General features: G+C 36.5%; 1 long non-coding RNA gene across 1 annotated transcript; it reads right to left on the reverse strand.

The window, feature by feature from the left end:
- Window positions 1–2,940: 2,940 nt before the first annotated feature.
- LOC133520963 (uncharacterized) lies at window positions 2,941–3,282 on the reverse strand. Its single transcript, XR_009799846.1, has 2 exons — window positions 3,168–3,282; window positions 2,941–3,019 (listed from the first exon to the last, which is right to left on the reverse strand). It is a non-coding gene; the product is annotated as an uncharacterized LOC133520963 (long non-coding RNA).
- Between the last annotated feature and the right edge of the window lie 14,146 nt (window positions 3,283–17,428).

Genomic DNA, 17,428 nt, shown 5'->3' on the forward strand with positions numbered 1-17,428 from the left:
AGATTGCTCTGAAACTTTGTACTTACAGTAGAATACGGTATATCTATGCTTGTCATTAGTTTTACCAAAATAATTAATACAGCAACGGAATAGTTTATGTAGCTTCAGAAACCATAGTTAAAAAATACAGCGAATTAAAGTTTTTATTACAATACTTCTTTTTCCTTTATTTTGTTTGTTTTATAAGGTGGAGCTATATAAACTAATTGTAGGCATAGATATACTTCATATCATTGTATGTGCAAAGTTGCATTTCAATCCAACTCGTAGTTTTAAAATGAGAACGAAAATCCGTTTGTATGGGAAGGTGAAATTCAGCCGAGCTTGCTGTGGACTCTGAAGTGCCAAAGCAGTTTCAAAGTCGCACGGTCAAAGTACTCTGCTGACGCTATAAGGAAAATTTCACCAAAAATCTTTTTTAAACTTTATACTTATTCCAGTGACCAGAAAAACTGCAGTCTTCTTCATACATTGTCGTTTAATGAAATGAAGTCAATGTTTATTTAATTAACGCTCTTCGAGCATAGTGGAGCTCGGCCCCTCGGCCGGAATGTAACGGCGTCCTGTAATTAAAACAAAAACTATTGTCTAATGAGTCCCACGTAGTGATGGTGTACAAGAGTCTTGTAAGGCTCAATTTGAAGAAGAAATTTTTAATTAAATAATTTTAAAATTAATTTTTTTTCTGAAAAAACTAGATATTTTTAAAAACGATTAACATTTCATGATTCAGTATTATGAGATGCGATTTGCGACATATTTCACAGTATGCTTAACTCGTATGCATTTTTCCCGTAGACATCGCAAAGGTAATTCAGGGACACATTTCTTCAGTTTCAGTCATGTTAGTCATGTTACCGGTTGGGGCCTGTAACGCTTTAAATAAAACAATATTCGCAATACATGGCGTCTAAGAATAAACTTTAAAGTGTGCTAACAAATAAATCACTGGTTAATTTTAAAAGTCGCTGCCCAAATGTTGGTTAGTTTGAGGAGTACAGAATACAGTTTAATTTTTTGCTCCTATTACAGGCACCACACATCTACAGAAGTGAAAACCAAACAAACAAACATAATACAAATATGGAATCAACGTAATATTAGGTAGCCTGTTTTTAGAATTCCGTAAGTATTCCATTAGGAACCTTTATAGTTTCGCCATGTCCGTCCACGGTTTTGCTCCGTGATCGTTAGTGCTAGAAAACAGCAATTTGGCATGGATGTGCATAAATCATGCATGGCGATAGAACGGTTAAAATAAAAACTACAATAAAAATATTGTTTTAGGGTATTTTGTGTTAACCAAATGGTTTGGGGTATCGTTGGATAGGTCTTTCAAAACGAATTATGAACAACCAATTTTAGATACAGTGAATATTTTCGGAATGAAATGAATGTCCCCGAAAAAATAAAAATAATTTAGTTAGAAACGCCAAGGTAATGTAAACAAAAGGAAGGAATGAAAAGATTTGCACGTTCGTGTTAAACTTTGATAGTTTAGTTGATTTATTGATTTAAATAAATAAATAAATGATATTCAATTCTATTTTAAGTGTGTCGAATGTCACGGTTAATGTCGAATTTCTATAAAAATATCACGTTCCCGTCATATTGTTCTATTAAAATCGGTGCTAAACTATTGTGCTTTATATTGTGCTTTCATCATCTAAAATTCTCTTAAGAGCGGCTTGAAAAGTATTCCAAAAGGTCGTAAGTTCGAATCTGGCCCGAATCGGAGAATTTTTCCACTTTTCTTATAATTTGTAAATTCGCTTCCAGACGTATTTTCGTACTTGGTAAACTTTCTTCATGGGGGCCAGAAAGTTTAAGAAATTTCAAAGGAGCAGAATTGCAGCAAAAATGCAATTTTATTATTTCGCGGGCTCTATAGTAATTATTTCGAAGAACCGGCGGAGGGCTGGATAAAATCTTATCGCGGGCCGTACTTTGCCCACTTTAGGTTTAAACTAAAAACTCGAGTCTTAAAGATGTTCACTAAAGACTCATATGACCATCACTAGTCCAAGAGGTGTCGGCATCTTTCATCCGCTTTCTAGAATTAAGGTGAAATTAATTAATTTATCGCCCTATCGCTTACAGTTACATGGTTTTTGTTCCCGCCAAAGTGAGGCACCATTAGCATTGCTGGTACAGTTAGAGGTGTCCGGCAGTCCTCGCCAGTACACTTGGGAGCAATTAAAACGAGTTACTTTGACTACAATATCCAAGTGATATTTCAATTTTTGAGTGTAGTTAGTGATTGGTGGGTGAAGCTCTTAGATGTGTGTGTTTTTTTATCCCAAAATGTTTGTATTTAAATGTATGGCTCGCCTGAAAAAATTGGTACCATTCGAGTCCTTATATTGTATTGAAAAATTAATTGTATGACAACTATACACATAAACGGAATATTTCAGGCTCAAAATGGCAATTTCCTTGATCTTCCATACATTTACGACAGACTTATACCTATAATGTGACGTCACACCACATTATCATTTTGTTAGAGGCGTTTTAATCGCCGAGTGCGAGCGTCAGTCTTTAACTCTCATTTCTGACCTTTGTGTTGCTTAAATGCCATGAGTCCTATATAGACATTTGATCCTCAGGAAAATCAAGATCTTTTGACTTTATTTACAAAAAACTGTCAAGTAGCCAATTGTAAACATTTCTTGGTTGTATTATGCACTGTTAATCATCGGACTATAATATCCAAAACGAAGTTACAGTCTGAATGGTTTTGACAAAAGAATGCGTACTAGCAATGTGCCAAACGGCCACGTGATTAAGATACGTTTAAGATCTTAGAAAGATCGTTAAAAGATCGATAACTAAACGACATGTCAAAATTGACGTTTATTTCGATTCCGCTGTGATCCCAGTAAGATCAATCAATCAATTTTTCGTGTTATGGCTCCATCAAGGTGTTGATGATTCTGCCAATGTCGAGGTTGGATAAGACACGGCTAGTATATGAATCTTATTACGGTCATAGACAGTGTTCGGTGGAGTATCCGATCTGCAAAGAAATACAAATTACGACTAACTAATAGACTACATAATATAAGACTATATAATTAAACAATATGAACACTACACTATGTACAGAACAAACTACAGTTAAGTATTAAATCTACGAACTTATTGTACAATAATATGATACATACTACAATTTAAGATTATTTTTAGCTAGGAATTTACTCAAAATACCACAAAACGGAGTAAAAACTAAAGTTAGTAAAAAGTTAATATTTACTGGACGGCTAATCTCACGAGGAAGAAAATCATATATGGGATAACGTATTTTAGGACACTCCAATAAAATATGATTTGTAGTACCCTCGTCCAGTCCACACTCACAGATAGAGCTGTCCCTTATCCTCATTTTGGCCAAACGCACAGGGGAACAAATGAATCCAAGGCGAAGCCTAATAATACATGACGTGATTAATTTTGAAAACCTCTTGTTCTTGAAAAACCATGGTCTAACTGGGATATATGGTTGCAAGCCACCATAATGTATGCTACTTCCAGTTTTATAAGACGCTTGCCACACTTTATTCTTCACTGTACGTGTAAGCTAACGTCGCACCGATTTTAATAGAACAATATGACGGAAACGTGATATTTTTATAGAAATTCGACATTAACCGTGACATTCGACACACTTAAAATAGAATTGGATATCATTTATTTTAGTATAGTTAAGTATACGATACATACAGAGAAAGAAAAAATAAGACTTAAGACTTCAAACTAACTTGTACACTGTCACTACACAGAATAAGGTGAACAGTCAGCATAATGTCAGGTCCTACTGGAGTAGTACCTGACGCTGGTCTTCCATGAACTCCTGTAGGGAACGTATTTGCGCGCAGCTACCAACTCCAGTAAAGTTACTGAGAGAACTACAATAATTATGACAATAAATTACGAAGCGGAGATGAAGCAGTTAACATCAAATAATAATACGACTAAGTAGCATGATCTAGAAAATATAAATAAAATATATATATATATATATATATATATATATATATATAAATATAAATAGTTACAGTATCGTAAAATGGGGTGAGTAGGGACAAAACTGACATTCAAACCTCGTTAAAACTTACTTTTCCATAATCCAAACTGATTTTTATACATAATAAATGGTCCGGTCGTTTGAATTTTAGTTTTTTTATGATTTTTTTTTTCCATATCATAATTTAAAGATAAATACGAAATAGAAGGAAGACGAAGTAGGAGGGTTCCTACTAAGGTGAGTTTAGAAATTGTTTGATCGATACTTTGGGATTATGAACATTATAACAGCTTGATTTGTTATTAAAATATATAATTTACGTAGCAACCTGTAAAAACCAACTCACCCCTCTGTCATCCCTCCTCACCCCATTCATAACCCAACTGCCCTCGTAATCCCTACGCACCCCAATTTACAAGCTTTTATTTACTTTCACCTGACCGTTGTCTGTTTGTAATCAAATCTTGCAAGTTAAATTTGACCCATTTTTCGGTTTCCGATGAAGATGAAAATTTGCATACATGTGTAAGTCGGGTGACAATGCAATATATATATTAGCCGATAGATGCAACTGTCGAATTTGGAGGCACCTGGTAGTTGTGACTGGGCGACCTGTACCCCTAGTGTAAATAAATTCGATTTCCAAACGTGACGTACGCGTTTGCGTTTAGTCTCATTTTGTATTGGATTTCGAAAGAGCGCGCCAAGCGGGACGTTTTGGAACCTCAAAATCCTATACAAAATGAGACTTAACGCAAACGCGTTCGTCACGTTATGATGTCGATCAAAGTTACACTAGGGGTACTGTACGTTGTTTTGTTACTTTTTAGTTTAGTTTAGTTGTAATTAGTAAATACTAACACTAGTTAGTAGGTACGTAGCTTAGATAAACTAACAAAATCTATGGATTGTAAAGATCTGAAATAAATGATAATTTAATTTAATTTAATATTATGGTACCATCGAGATGATCTGATGATGGAGACAGGAGGTGGCCATAAGAACTCTGTGATAAAACAATGTAACCTAATTGTGTATGGGGTTTTTCGAATTGTCTCGATGAGTATTAGTTACTTGTGGAAAGAAAAGTACAGTCAGCGATAAAAGCTTGTACCAAAAATGAAATTTTTGCCAAAAACTTATTACAGTAAGTACCTAAAATTCGAAATGAAAGTTCAATCACTCTGACATATTTTTGCTTAGAGAAAAGATAAGTTATAGTTTTACTTTAAAATACCGCAAAGAAGTAAGTTACTTAAGACTTCGTCATTGCATATTATATACTACCATGCTACTAGTTACCTTACGTTGTAAATATGTAATACAATGTTGCAAACTGCGAGCACTCGGAAAACCGTTACCAACCGGAAATGGCAATAGGCATGATGCCTCGCATACGGGTGATGGAATTATGACGACTCTTATCTCTGCACTTTCCCATAACATTGTTCTCTGTTTTTAATAATAGCGTTCTGGACATTTAGGAGGCGTGCGCGGAGCCGAAGCCAACACGTAGAAGCCCTTTTGACACTTTTATGAGATATAAATATATTAAACATTATTATACTTAGGACATTATTACACAAATTGACTAATTCCCACGGTAGGCTCGATAAGGCTTGTGTTGAGGGTACTTAGACAACGATATATAATATATAAATATTCATAAGTACATAGAAAACACCCACGACCCAGGAATAAATATCCATGCTCATCACATGAATAAATGCCCTTACCAGGATTTGAAATTTGAACCCGGGACCATCGGCTTCGCAGGCAGGGTCACTACCCACTAGACCAAACCGGTCGTCGAAAAAAAGCTACTAGACTCTTTATTTATTTTTCATGTTAGGCTAGGTCATTTATAGTATGAATATAAAAGTTAAATATAAAAAGACCTACAAAACCATGCAAAATATATATAAATACATTATAAAAAAAAACCTTACCTAGAGTGCCGCCAGCAGCGGGGCAGGGCCCAAGCTGCCGGTGGTCAGGGCCGCAGAGAGAGGAACCGCCGGACTATACGCGCCGTGTTTAAAATTTTCGCCTACTGGATCTGTACATGTAATTTATAATTATTATATTTTTACTATATGATATATATTTATATGATGGCAGACTGGATCCGATTCTTCGCCGTCGCTCCGATGTTTGAGCGAGACAAGCTATGCGCGTTTTTTTTTTTAGGGAATGGAAATTATAGCGACATTCCGCTCGCACATCGGACGTGCGAATCGCATCCAGGATGCCAAGCGCCACAGGAGGCAAACTAGTCCAATCACCTGCACCTGCAAAGTGCACCAGAGAAGATTTGGCGTTGTGCGTTGCCAGCTTTTAAAATGGGAGTACCTACTCTGTTTTCTTGCAGGTTTCAAGGTCGTATCGGTCCGAAATATTACTGCACACAGTTTATTCTAAAGTTTAGCCATGCAAGGCAGAAAGTTTCCGAAGAAATGCACAGTTGAGGGCTAACCATCTAAGAAGTGAAGATGGAAATATTGGCGCGTAGAGCGATGGCAAAAAGAAGCTGTCTAAAAAAACCAGACTGAACAATCTTCCACATCATTTATAACGACGGCAGGCACCAGCAAGTCTCGTAAAACATACCGGTTGTATCGATTGTCCCCCCTTTCCAACTAAAATACTACTCCAAAAGCTCACAATTAAGGTTCAAATTTATAAAATGGGAATGAACAAGTAATCGAGACGAGACCAGCCAAAAACCCTAATCAGGTTTTGCTAAAGGATGAACCGCGCGGACAACGAGTGTATTCGGACGCGGCGAATGTGATAACAATTCACTCAATCATTGTTCAGAGATTATTTAGGCCAACGGTTAAAGTTTTCGGTTTCAGTGTGTGTTGTAGTGTAATATAAAAAGAAAATAAATAGATAAGCATCGATAAATTGTACACGTATTGTAGGACAACTCTAATGCCTTAGTGAGTGCAACATTTTTCATATGAAAATATTTTTTTACGTTTTTTACGTTTCGATGGCTACCATTCTTCAACCCACCATCGGAGCGGCAGCTGACATCCACGAGGGTGCATCATACCACTATACGACTTATCGCCCGGAAGGAGATTGGTCAAGGAAATCTGTTCCTGGCTCGCGTTCCATTTCCTATGGCAAATGCAATTCCCAAATTGGGGTATTTCGGGACCGCTACGACCTTCATTCAAACCTTCCAGAAAAGCCAACGCCAACGCACTTGCAGCCTCACTATTGTTGCAGGTGTCCATGGGCGATATTAATTGCTGACCATCGGGCAATTCGTCTGCTCGTTTGTCTCCTATACCATACAAAGAGCCTATAGTTATTATATCTAAAATACATATTTCCTTTCAAAAAGTTTTAAGAAAACCCTCACTTTGCACATATGTAATAGGGAATGTTACGCAAAATTCTGCGTAGACGGCGCCACTAGCACAAACACTAACTGCTTTGATGCATTCGTAACAATTAAATAAACCATGAAAACTTATCAAAAAAAAACCGGGCAAGTGGGAGTCGGACTCGCGCACGAAGGGTTCCGTACCATTATTTATAAAAACGGCAAAAAAAATATGTTTGTTGTATGGGAGCCCCCCTTCAATATTTATTTTATTCTTTTTTTAGTATTTGTTGTTATAGCGGCAACAGAAATACATCATCTGTGAAAATTTCAACTGTCTAGCTATCACGGTTCATGAGATACAGCCTGGTGACAGACGGACGGACGGACAGCGAAGTCTCAGTAATAGGGTCCCGTTTGACCCTTTGGGTACGGAACCCTAAAAACTGTTTAAGGCATACCTATTATATATATATATATATATATATCACTCTATGGTTTACGGTTTGTAATTGCATTAACTTAACAACTGGTTAATAAATTAGAAGTATAAGTTACCATGCAGCATGCACTTCACAAGTCAAGAGTGTACTCGTACGAAATCATATTCAGAGGCAACGACCACACGAGAGTACAGCCACAGTGCCACCGAAAAATCACTTTAAATTTGGAACTTATTGCGCGGGAATTCGGTACAAAATTAAATAACTTTTCCGATGGCCTTTATAAATAAAAAATTATATATAAAATAAGTCTATGAAAAAAAAGTACATCGAAAAATCAAGACAAATTTATGATCGAATAGATGGCATATACATTTGGCCCACACTCGAGTAGATGGCGACACCGTTTGACATTTAACACATATCAGTAAAAGAACATGGGCCCAAAATCCATATGTCATTCTAAGAGTTTTAGTCCTGTGTCGAAAGATGGCAGTCAATTTAGGTGACTAAAAAATATTTTTACTAATACACCTCTCTACTAAATTGAAGCGCTGGTGGCCTAGCGGTAAGAGCGTGCGACTTGCAATCCAGAGGTCGCGGGTTCGACCCCGGCTCGTACCAATGAGTTTTTCGGAACTTATGTACGAAATATCATTTGATATTTACCAGTCGCTTTTCGGTGAAGGAAAGCTTCGCGAGGAAACCGGACTAATCCCAATGATTTTTTTAAATCAGTTTTTATTACCACTTTGGATAACAGCGCCATCTATTAATAAGTTTGGTAAGGCCGGACTCGCAAGTGTTTCACTTTTGCTTGAAAGATCGAGTCCCATCGTAGTCTGTGCTTTGGTTCTGTAAAACCACATACGCAATACAGATGGCGTTGCCATCGACCTTTATATATTTACACGCCTTTAAGCCATTGACAATTAGGTCGTGCAAATATATAAGTATTTTAGAAACGTTGGCCTGTAAAGATGTTTGTAATCTCGACTCAGCAGCCGAGGTGCTCACAGATATCTGAACAGGGCCTATATTTTTAGCGCCTTAACCGCTCCGTTTTATCTGACGGTGATTCTAACAACAAGGAAACTAACAGCGACGATCGCGCTCGACGTGGCAGAAATCTGAACTTTCATGGGCGAAAATCTTCCATCAAATAACTAATGTATGCAATAACCACTAGACGGACACTACTACGTGCACATAGCCAATAGATTATGGAGGATTATTCAAATTTAAAAAATCTATACTAATTTAATTTCAATGCCAATGCGCTCATCTTATTTGTTATTCATATATTATGTTAAATGTCATATGCAGCATTTTTGAAAGACTAGCCTTAACCTGTGAATAATAAGGATCCGACCGAATTTTTAGTCGTCTTTTTTGGTTTTTTGTACTACCGTAAAATGGGGTGAGTAGGGACGAAATCGAAATTCAAACCTGGATAAACTAACTTTTGTTTATTTTATATGTGGTAAATTGATTTATATACAAAAAAGTGTTCCGGATGTATGAATTTTAGTTTGTCAATGATCCCTGAGCTCACCCCGTAGTTGGGTTTAGAAGGGATAGCAATGGGGTGAGATGGGAAAACTGCTAGGGTTGACACTTTCGGATTATGACAATAGCTTGACTTGTCAACCTGAGCCCGAAAATTAAAGTAGCTACTGAAAAATTAAATTCTGGATACGCATCCGTACTCTCCCCGCAATCCCCAATTATTTCCATTTTACGATACTGTATATTATGGCTTCAAAATAAAAACTGAAATTCCAAAGTCGTTTCTGTAATTTAAAGCCACCCCGTTTTTCGGTATCTATAAATAAACGTGTAACAGTCTAAGAGTAAATAGATCAGAAAAGAAAATGTATTCTTTTATTGATGCTTTTTGTTCTTTAATTAATTTTTATTTTGGTGTTGCTATTGTTTGTATTATTTTTTGTTTAGTTGTGTGTAAAGCGAATAAATGGTTTATCTGTCTATCTATTGACCGACCCTGTTGGTCCTGTAGATTAGGTAAAAAATTGTTTTGCACAGTGTAATTTTGATAGATAATCAGGCCAATTTAGACGTACACCTGACATCAAACCGATATTAGAGTAAAGGTGCGACCAGACCGCAGCTTAAAACACGGTCACGATACGGAATCGCAGTGACGCGTCGTATGCGTACCGTTTTTGACGCATGCTCCCCACACCGCTGCTTAAAAAACGGTGACGGTACGGAATCGCAGTGACGTGCTTCACGCGAAACTTTTTTGTTCGCAAATCTTTGCGTAAAAAACGCTGCATTTACAAAACAGTTGCTTCTTTTACGTCACCGGTGTGGTGTCTGCCATAAGATCTCCGTGTAATATTTTTTGCGATTTTTACGCAGATCAATTTACGGTGCGTCAGCGTATTTTAAGCAGCGGTGTGGGGAGCATGCGTCAAAAACGGTACGCATACGACGCGTCACTGCGATTCCGTATCGTGACCGTTTTTTAAGCTGCGCTCTGGTCGCACCTTAATATTGGAATCATCGGCCCGATTTGAAGTTTAAGATACATCAAATATTATGTACGTCTAGATACGATATGGATCGGATATGTTAGTGGCAAAAGTGACATTTTTGTTTGAAGAACTTCTGACATCTGATCCATTCCATATAAGTTTGGGACATTTGTGTTAGAATGTTACTAGTTTACAGTTTTCAAATCAAATCAAATAAAATCAAATCAAAACACTTTATTGCCAAAACATGATGATACAAAGAAAAACAATACATAAAGTCTAGGTTAAGTATGTACTAAATTATTCTAGGTTAAGTACTAACTTATTTTCTAAACTAAATGGTAATCAAAATTAGCAAGACATGTTGGCTGTGGGTACCAAGCTCAGCATATGCTAGACTGGCGTCCAGCGCTGGTTTTCAGTTTGGCCCCTTTTTGTAGAGGTCTGACAAAGTATTTACATGTTGATCTTTTCTGAGCCGTTAAGCATTTTTACTTACAACGAAAACAAAACTTATGTAAAATGATGAGCAGTTATGAAACAACAGTAATGCGTAAAGAACTATTTGTATTACAATATTACAGTCAAGTGGTTAGCGTATCGTGTGATTGTAACTGTTTACATGTGTCATCTGCTGTGCTGTTGTTACTGTGGTTGGGTGCATTAAGGTAGCTGGTGATGTACGGGATTTGAATATGTGTGAGTGTATATATATATATCGCTTTTTTATATTTGCATTTGTAATTCAAGTAAGTGTTTTTTTACAAGGCTTTTAAACTTGACCAGATTCATAGGTTCTCGCAGCGGCGGAGGTAGGTCATTCCAGATTTTTGCTGATGCAAATTTAAAACAGTCTTTAAACGATGCGGTTCTATGTCGGGGAGGTATTAGTTTGTATTCTCTTGTTTTTCTAAGTGGTTTCGTGCGAACATCCTTAACCCATTTTAGTTCTTTATAAAGATAACCTGGCCTTTCGAACTCGATGACTTTACGAATGGTGAAAACTATATGTAATCGTCGCCTATTATCCATGTTCAGCGAGTCATCACTAAAAAGACTACTGAGTAGCCCTAGTGTAAATTTATTCGATGGCGAAACGTGACGTACGCGTTTACGTTAAGTCTCATTTTGTATGGGATTTAGAAACAGCGCGCCAAGCGGGACGTTTTGGAAACTCAAAATCCCATACAAAATGAGACTTAACGCAAACGCGTACGTCACGTTTCGCCATTGAATAAATTTACACTAGAGGTACTGATGATGATGATGACACCGAGGACGTGACGACCAACTCAAAATCGCTGTTATAATCATGACGTAACCTTATCTCGCTCATATTAACACGCATACAGCCTACCAATATTAGCCATAACATCACTTTCACCGAGCGACTTATAGTTTTATATGCGGCGCCATCGAGCGTGGCGCAACTCTTTATTCATATGATACATACAGATCGTGACCAATCAAATACAAACACAGCAGTCATTAGTAGAAGTAGATGTTACCTCCACGGTATATTTATTCATATTCTAATATTTATATTATCAAGTATACCAAACTTAGAAGACGTGAGTCTTAATCGGGTAACCTAAGAGAAGTGTAATATAAGCTTATAATAAACACCCCTATAATGGAACAGGCACCAGTAATGGGATGGTGTAGGAAAATCCGGTAAAATAAGTATGTATCATCAGTTATTAAACATTGGCAACATTTTACCATAAACCAGAGCCATAGAGCTGCTTAAGTTTGAAGTTTCATTGATCTTTCTTTGTTTTAAAATTAATGGCGATGGCGCCATTAATGCCATGACTGGAGCAAAAAAAAAGTTTTTTATTTGTTAATAATATTGAAACCAACTGCAGTATCTTTCATTAATTACATTGAAAACGTAAAGGACGAATAGAAGAATGTTCTAAGTTGAATAACTTTTAACGCATAAAGTGGTAGAAATTTTACAGGTGCCGAGAAAATATCAAAATGCTCCAAATTTTCTCTTAAATGTCCCATGACTGGTGCCGTTAACATACTTTGGAATGTAAATGTATCTATTCAGTTTCATCATAAGGTATATAATGTAGTATCGAAAATACTGCTTTGCACCATTCATAATTCATAATACCATGTCAGACATTGCAATCATTATACCTAATACAATTTCCTATAGGCTGGTTGAGACAATTTGAGACTATCGGTAGGTGTCCGTTTTGCAAAAACATCCATTACGAAATACCAAAAAAATATTTTTATGTCTAAGAGCAATTTCAGAGCGTCTGATCCAATATCGGATATTGGATAGAAGTAAAATGTATAAATAATATTTTGTTTTTCTGTATTTATTTATTCATTAAAGACATTTTCATCGCAAATAACATAAACCCATAAAGGGTACTCTCTAATAGCTGTTTTTCCATAGTGGCCACCCAACTCCCGATATCGGATTAGCACTTCTGATAATTAGTAGTAAAACACTTCATTCTACAAAAAGGAAAAAAAAAAAACAGGAAATAAAAACATTAAGCTCATAATTTCAGATCTATTGGATCCCACATTAGTTGTCGCATCGATCTGTGTCTGTTCTATGTGTGCGGGCATAATATTTGCTGTAGTGTACCGCTGAAGCAAATACAACCGCGCCCGACATTGTGGATGTTGGATCTTGCACACGATATCGGATCGGACAATGTGAAAACGCTTCTTATCTTGCATTACATTGACAAACGGACTGTCTGTGATTGATGTCACATTTTTATTAATTAGTCATAGTACACTCACTAGCCAGCCAACCCATTTTAGAGTAGCTCACCCTCAAACTCCCCTCAATCCCAAGGTTCAATCAATACCCATGAAATAGGTACGAGATAAAAACTTGAAGTAGGAACGATCAGAACTAATGATGTAAATAGATACAAAGACACAAAGAACTCTTGAAGAGGACGAAACTTTCAAGTATCCCTTTATTCGTGGGTTGCCCCCTTCGCCCGGATTACCCCAAGGCAGCGTTCTCGTCCCTAAATTTCATTAGCTGCCTATTTCTTTTCTCTATCCCTCGAATACGCAATCGCAAGAGCAATAGAGAAGCAGAATACACAATGTCGATATAGTATACATATGCTGTAGGCTTGTAGGGTAGGTATCTGATCTATGAACGAACTTTGAAGATGGCTCTAGGATGTCTTGTTAACAACTCTTGAGTGCTGTTGGGGATAGAGTGCTCGAGAAAGGGTCTTATTGGATTGTAGGACTTTTGAACTTTTTTGCCAACCTAGTTTTGCATCAAAATTAATAATAGCAATAGTACACTATTTACTTTTATTTTTTCTACAAATTGTTAAACGTACTTATTTGGCGCAATTACCCAAAATGAGTCTTGGCTGTCCTATACTACTCTTTGCCTCCAAAATAAGAGCACGCCATTTTACCCGGTCCTACGCAGATCTACATCCACTCTATCCGCCCACCGATACTTAGGATGACCTACAGGACGGCGTCCAGTCGGAGTCGGATTTTTTATAAATAAGTAAATAGATATCTCTTGCGATCACCACTTAATCGACTGTTTACTGTTTGTATATTGATATTTATTGCAAAAGGAATAGTACCTAAGTACTTACTTCTAAAACTTTAAACAAATTTCACGTTCGTGATGAATTTCCGATGCATATGTGTTTATGCAGTTCATTATGTTTATAGATTGATTTAGCCTTGATAGATATTTCTTACCGCTCTATTTTTATGCATAACTTAGTAGTTAGTCTGATTTGATCCCAAAGTGATATTCGATATATTATTTTAAGCAATGGGTTTCACCTAGTAAACCTCATGATGATCTTCAGATTAAAATAAAATAAATAACATCCATTTGAAAAACTGCGTGCCCTTCCAAAGCACATACTTACCTACACCTAAAGACGCAAAGCATATAAAAGAAAACCGGCCAAGAGTATGTCGGGCAATGCTCAGAGCAGGGTTCCGTAATTACTCTTCCGTCAGAATAAGCTAACCTGCAGCTTAAAGTATCTTGGAATATAAGTGTCTTTTTACTATGAAGGGGAAACATTTTGTGATAACTCAAAAATAGCTAAACTGACAATGTCCGCTATAGTTTTTATTTAATGTCTTTCTTAAGCTATACTTCCACGATTTTTTTTTTTATGTTTTTTTTACCTATGTTCAAAAGTTAGAGAGGGGGACACATTTTTTTTTCTTTCGGAGCATTTATCTCCGAATGTTTTCACTTTATCAAAAAATGTTTGTTGAAGACCCCTATTAGTTTTGAAAGACATTTCCAATGTTAACCCACACTGTAGGGTTGAAGCAAAAAAAAAATTCACCCCCCCCCCCCTTTACGTGCAGGAGAGGTACCCTAAAAAATTTAATTTTTAGATATTATTGTACGACTTTCAATTTTCTAGCACTAACGACCACGGAGCAAAGCCCTGGGACAGACAGACAGACAGACGGACATGGCGAAACTATAAAGGTTCCTAGTTGACTACGGAACACTAAAAAGATGTACTATAAAACATAAATGAGGTAATATTTAAATGTGAAAGCAAACACGAGTTGCTATTTGATGGTAGCAAATTGTTTGCGAAAGAGGTATGAGATCACGCCGCCACCGGTTTTAAGCCCGCTGTAAGTAGCCATGGAACCTCTGGAAATGTATTAATATATACTTTTTAAAGAACTACACTTTAAGTCAACCAATGTTTCAAGAATCGAACTGACCGCTATGAGGGATTTTATTATTTATTTATTTATTTTAAACTTTATTGCACAATAAAAATAAGTACAAATGGCGGACTTAATGCCTTAAGGCATTCTCTACCAGTCAACCATAGGGCAAAACAGAAATTCTCGAATGTGGGTGCAGGGAGAAAAATAATTCAAAAGAAATGACAACTAAAAATGTAATTTTAACACTTAAAGGAGATTATCACACCGAGAATTTCTGGCTAAAACTAGGACAATAATACATTTAGACTTATTGGCACATTATGATGTTCTGATGTACTTGGATATATATACCCCTAAATGATTATCTCTCCCAGTCTCTACCCAAGGGATGTTTAATTTACACGTGTAACCATCAAGCATTGATATTTGAGCATGTGTAAATGCCATAGACTTCTCTCTTTATAGAAAATTAGGTACCTAATAGTTTCTGTCCGCGACTTGATAACAAACTATTCCATGTCCGTCCTCGGGCCTCAGCATATCTCCATACCAAATTTCATCTATATCGGTTCAGCGGTGTAAGCGTGAAGAGGTAACAGACAGAGAGACAGATAAAGTTACTTTCGCATTTATATTATATTATAAGTGGACGATTTTGTCACCTTAACCAAAGAAGCGGTACAGTATTTAAACACTATAAATCTTACACGAAAAAAATAATACATATAAGTAGGGATCACAGAGCAACAGACACCTCACCTCTGTCGAAACTGTATTTCACAAACTGAACAATTTAGCATTATTATAAAGTTGTAACCATTCTGACTCAACAAGGATGTTTTCGCTTTTCTTGACATGTTGGCAGGGTCGCGCCATTAGTAGTGAATATTCATCGTCAAAACCAATAAAATATTCAAATATTCAAGTATCCATTTCCAAATTTACCGTTACACTAGAGGTTTGACAGGCCTAAAAGGATGCGAATTTCCATTGTATTAATATTCATTACTGTTTAGAAATCTTATTTTGTACAGTTAGAAAGGGCAAGATTACTATAAGAATCAAGGTAAATACATCATGGACCCATAGCTTAAAAATTATAAATTTCACTAATGAACATTTTGGAATGAAGTCATTTAATTTTGTATGCACGCAAAATGTCTCTCTCCAATTTATAGAAAATAATTTGTAAACTTTTTCTTATGATAAATATAAACTCGCAGTTTTATCTATGGTACTTAGTGTAGTACTATACATGGACGCAAAATTTGAATCAATTTACACTTATAAATGTATGAAATTTTGAAAGTAGGCAAGCTTCGCTTCTCGGACTCCCGGGCCTTCTTTGGTGTAGGTCGCAAGCCAATCAGTAGTTTAGCTAAGCTCGCTCGTTTTTATACCCATGGCATACTGCGACTATTTGACACGCCAATGACTTAATGTCCTATGTCCCTTAGGCAGGGCCGAGGGTGTCCACAGCGAGCCGCATAAAGGATCCTAATGATGCCAGCTCATCAGTTCAATGTCACATCGCGTTGCGCAAGCGCTGGGCAAGTTGTGCGTTTTCCACTCGCAAGCTTCTATGGCGTAGCCAGTGTACATAATGTCAAAAGACAATTAGTAAACCTTGTTTTATAGGTCAATTTTTAACTTACATTGTGACATCAAAATGATATCTAACTGATGTCAGTCGCGCGTGCATGTCCCTACTGACATCCATACATGGATTTGCGCTATGGAGACTGACAGCGGCGCCCGCGACTGATATGATGTCACAATATAAGTTTGAATTGGCCTCCATATAAGGTTCACCGTTCCAAGTGTTGCTGTTAGTTCTGCGTCTGACTGACATAATAAGGTGTTCATCAGTGCATTAGTCCACTGCCATGCGTGGCACGGGTAGTGATGCGATATTTTTGCCACGTTAATTCTCTACTCAATTTTTTAATAACGTCGTGACAATCACAAATATGTAAGAACATGTCATAACATAATGCAAATATACAAAAATATATGTCCGTAGGTAACATGCCTTAAAAATTAAATATTTCCAGCACAATTAATGACTTACGACGGATAAAATACAGCAATAACGAGAATTAATTTTATCTTTTTTCTATTAAATAGTGTATCCCAACTATATAGTATATTTCAACTCTATAGTTGTAGTAAATATTTTCAAGTACAGGGAATATAATAAGTACATAAGTACCTAAAAAAAAACATAAAATATTCCAAACCCCATTTTAGTTCGTAGGATTAGGAAAAGTTATCTTAAGAAAAAAGCTGTTTCCTTCTAAGTGTGTTGTGGTACCCACAATGTTCGTATGTAACAAATAGGTAAAACATTGCATAATAATAATACCTAGGTATTAGCCACAATGTAACATTCACTTCAGCCTGGCATGTTGCTAAACTGTGAAATGAAAGTAAC

The sequence above is a fragment of the Cydia pomonella genome, chromosome 9 (assembly GCF_033807575.1).
Source record: "Cydia pomonella isolate Wapato2018A chromosome 9, ilCydPomo1, whole genome shotgun sequence".
Taxonomy (NCBI): Eukaryota; Metazoa; Arthropoda; class Insecta; order Lepidoptera; family Tortricidae; genus Cydia; species Cydia pomonella.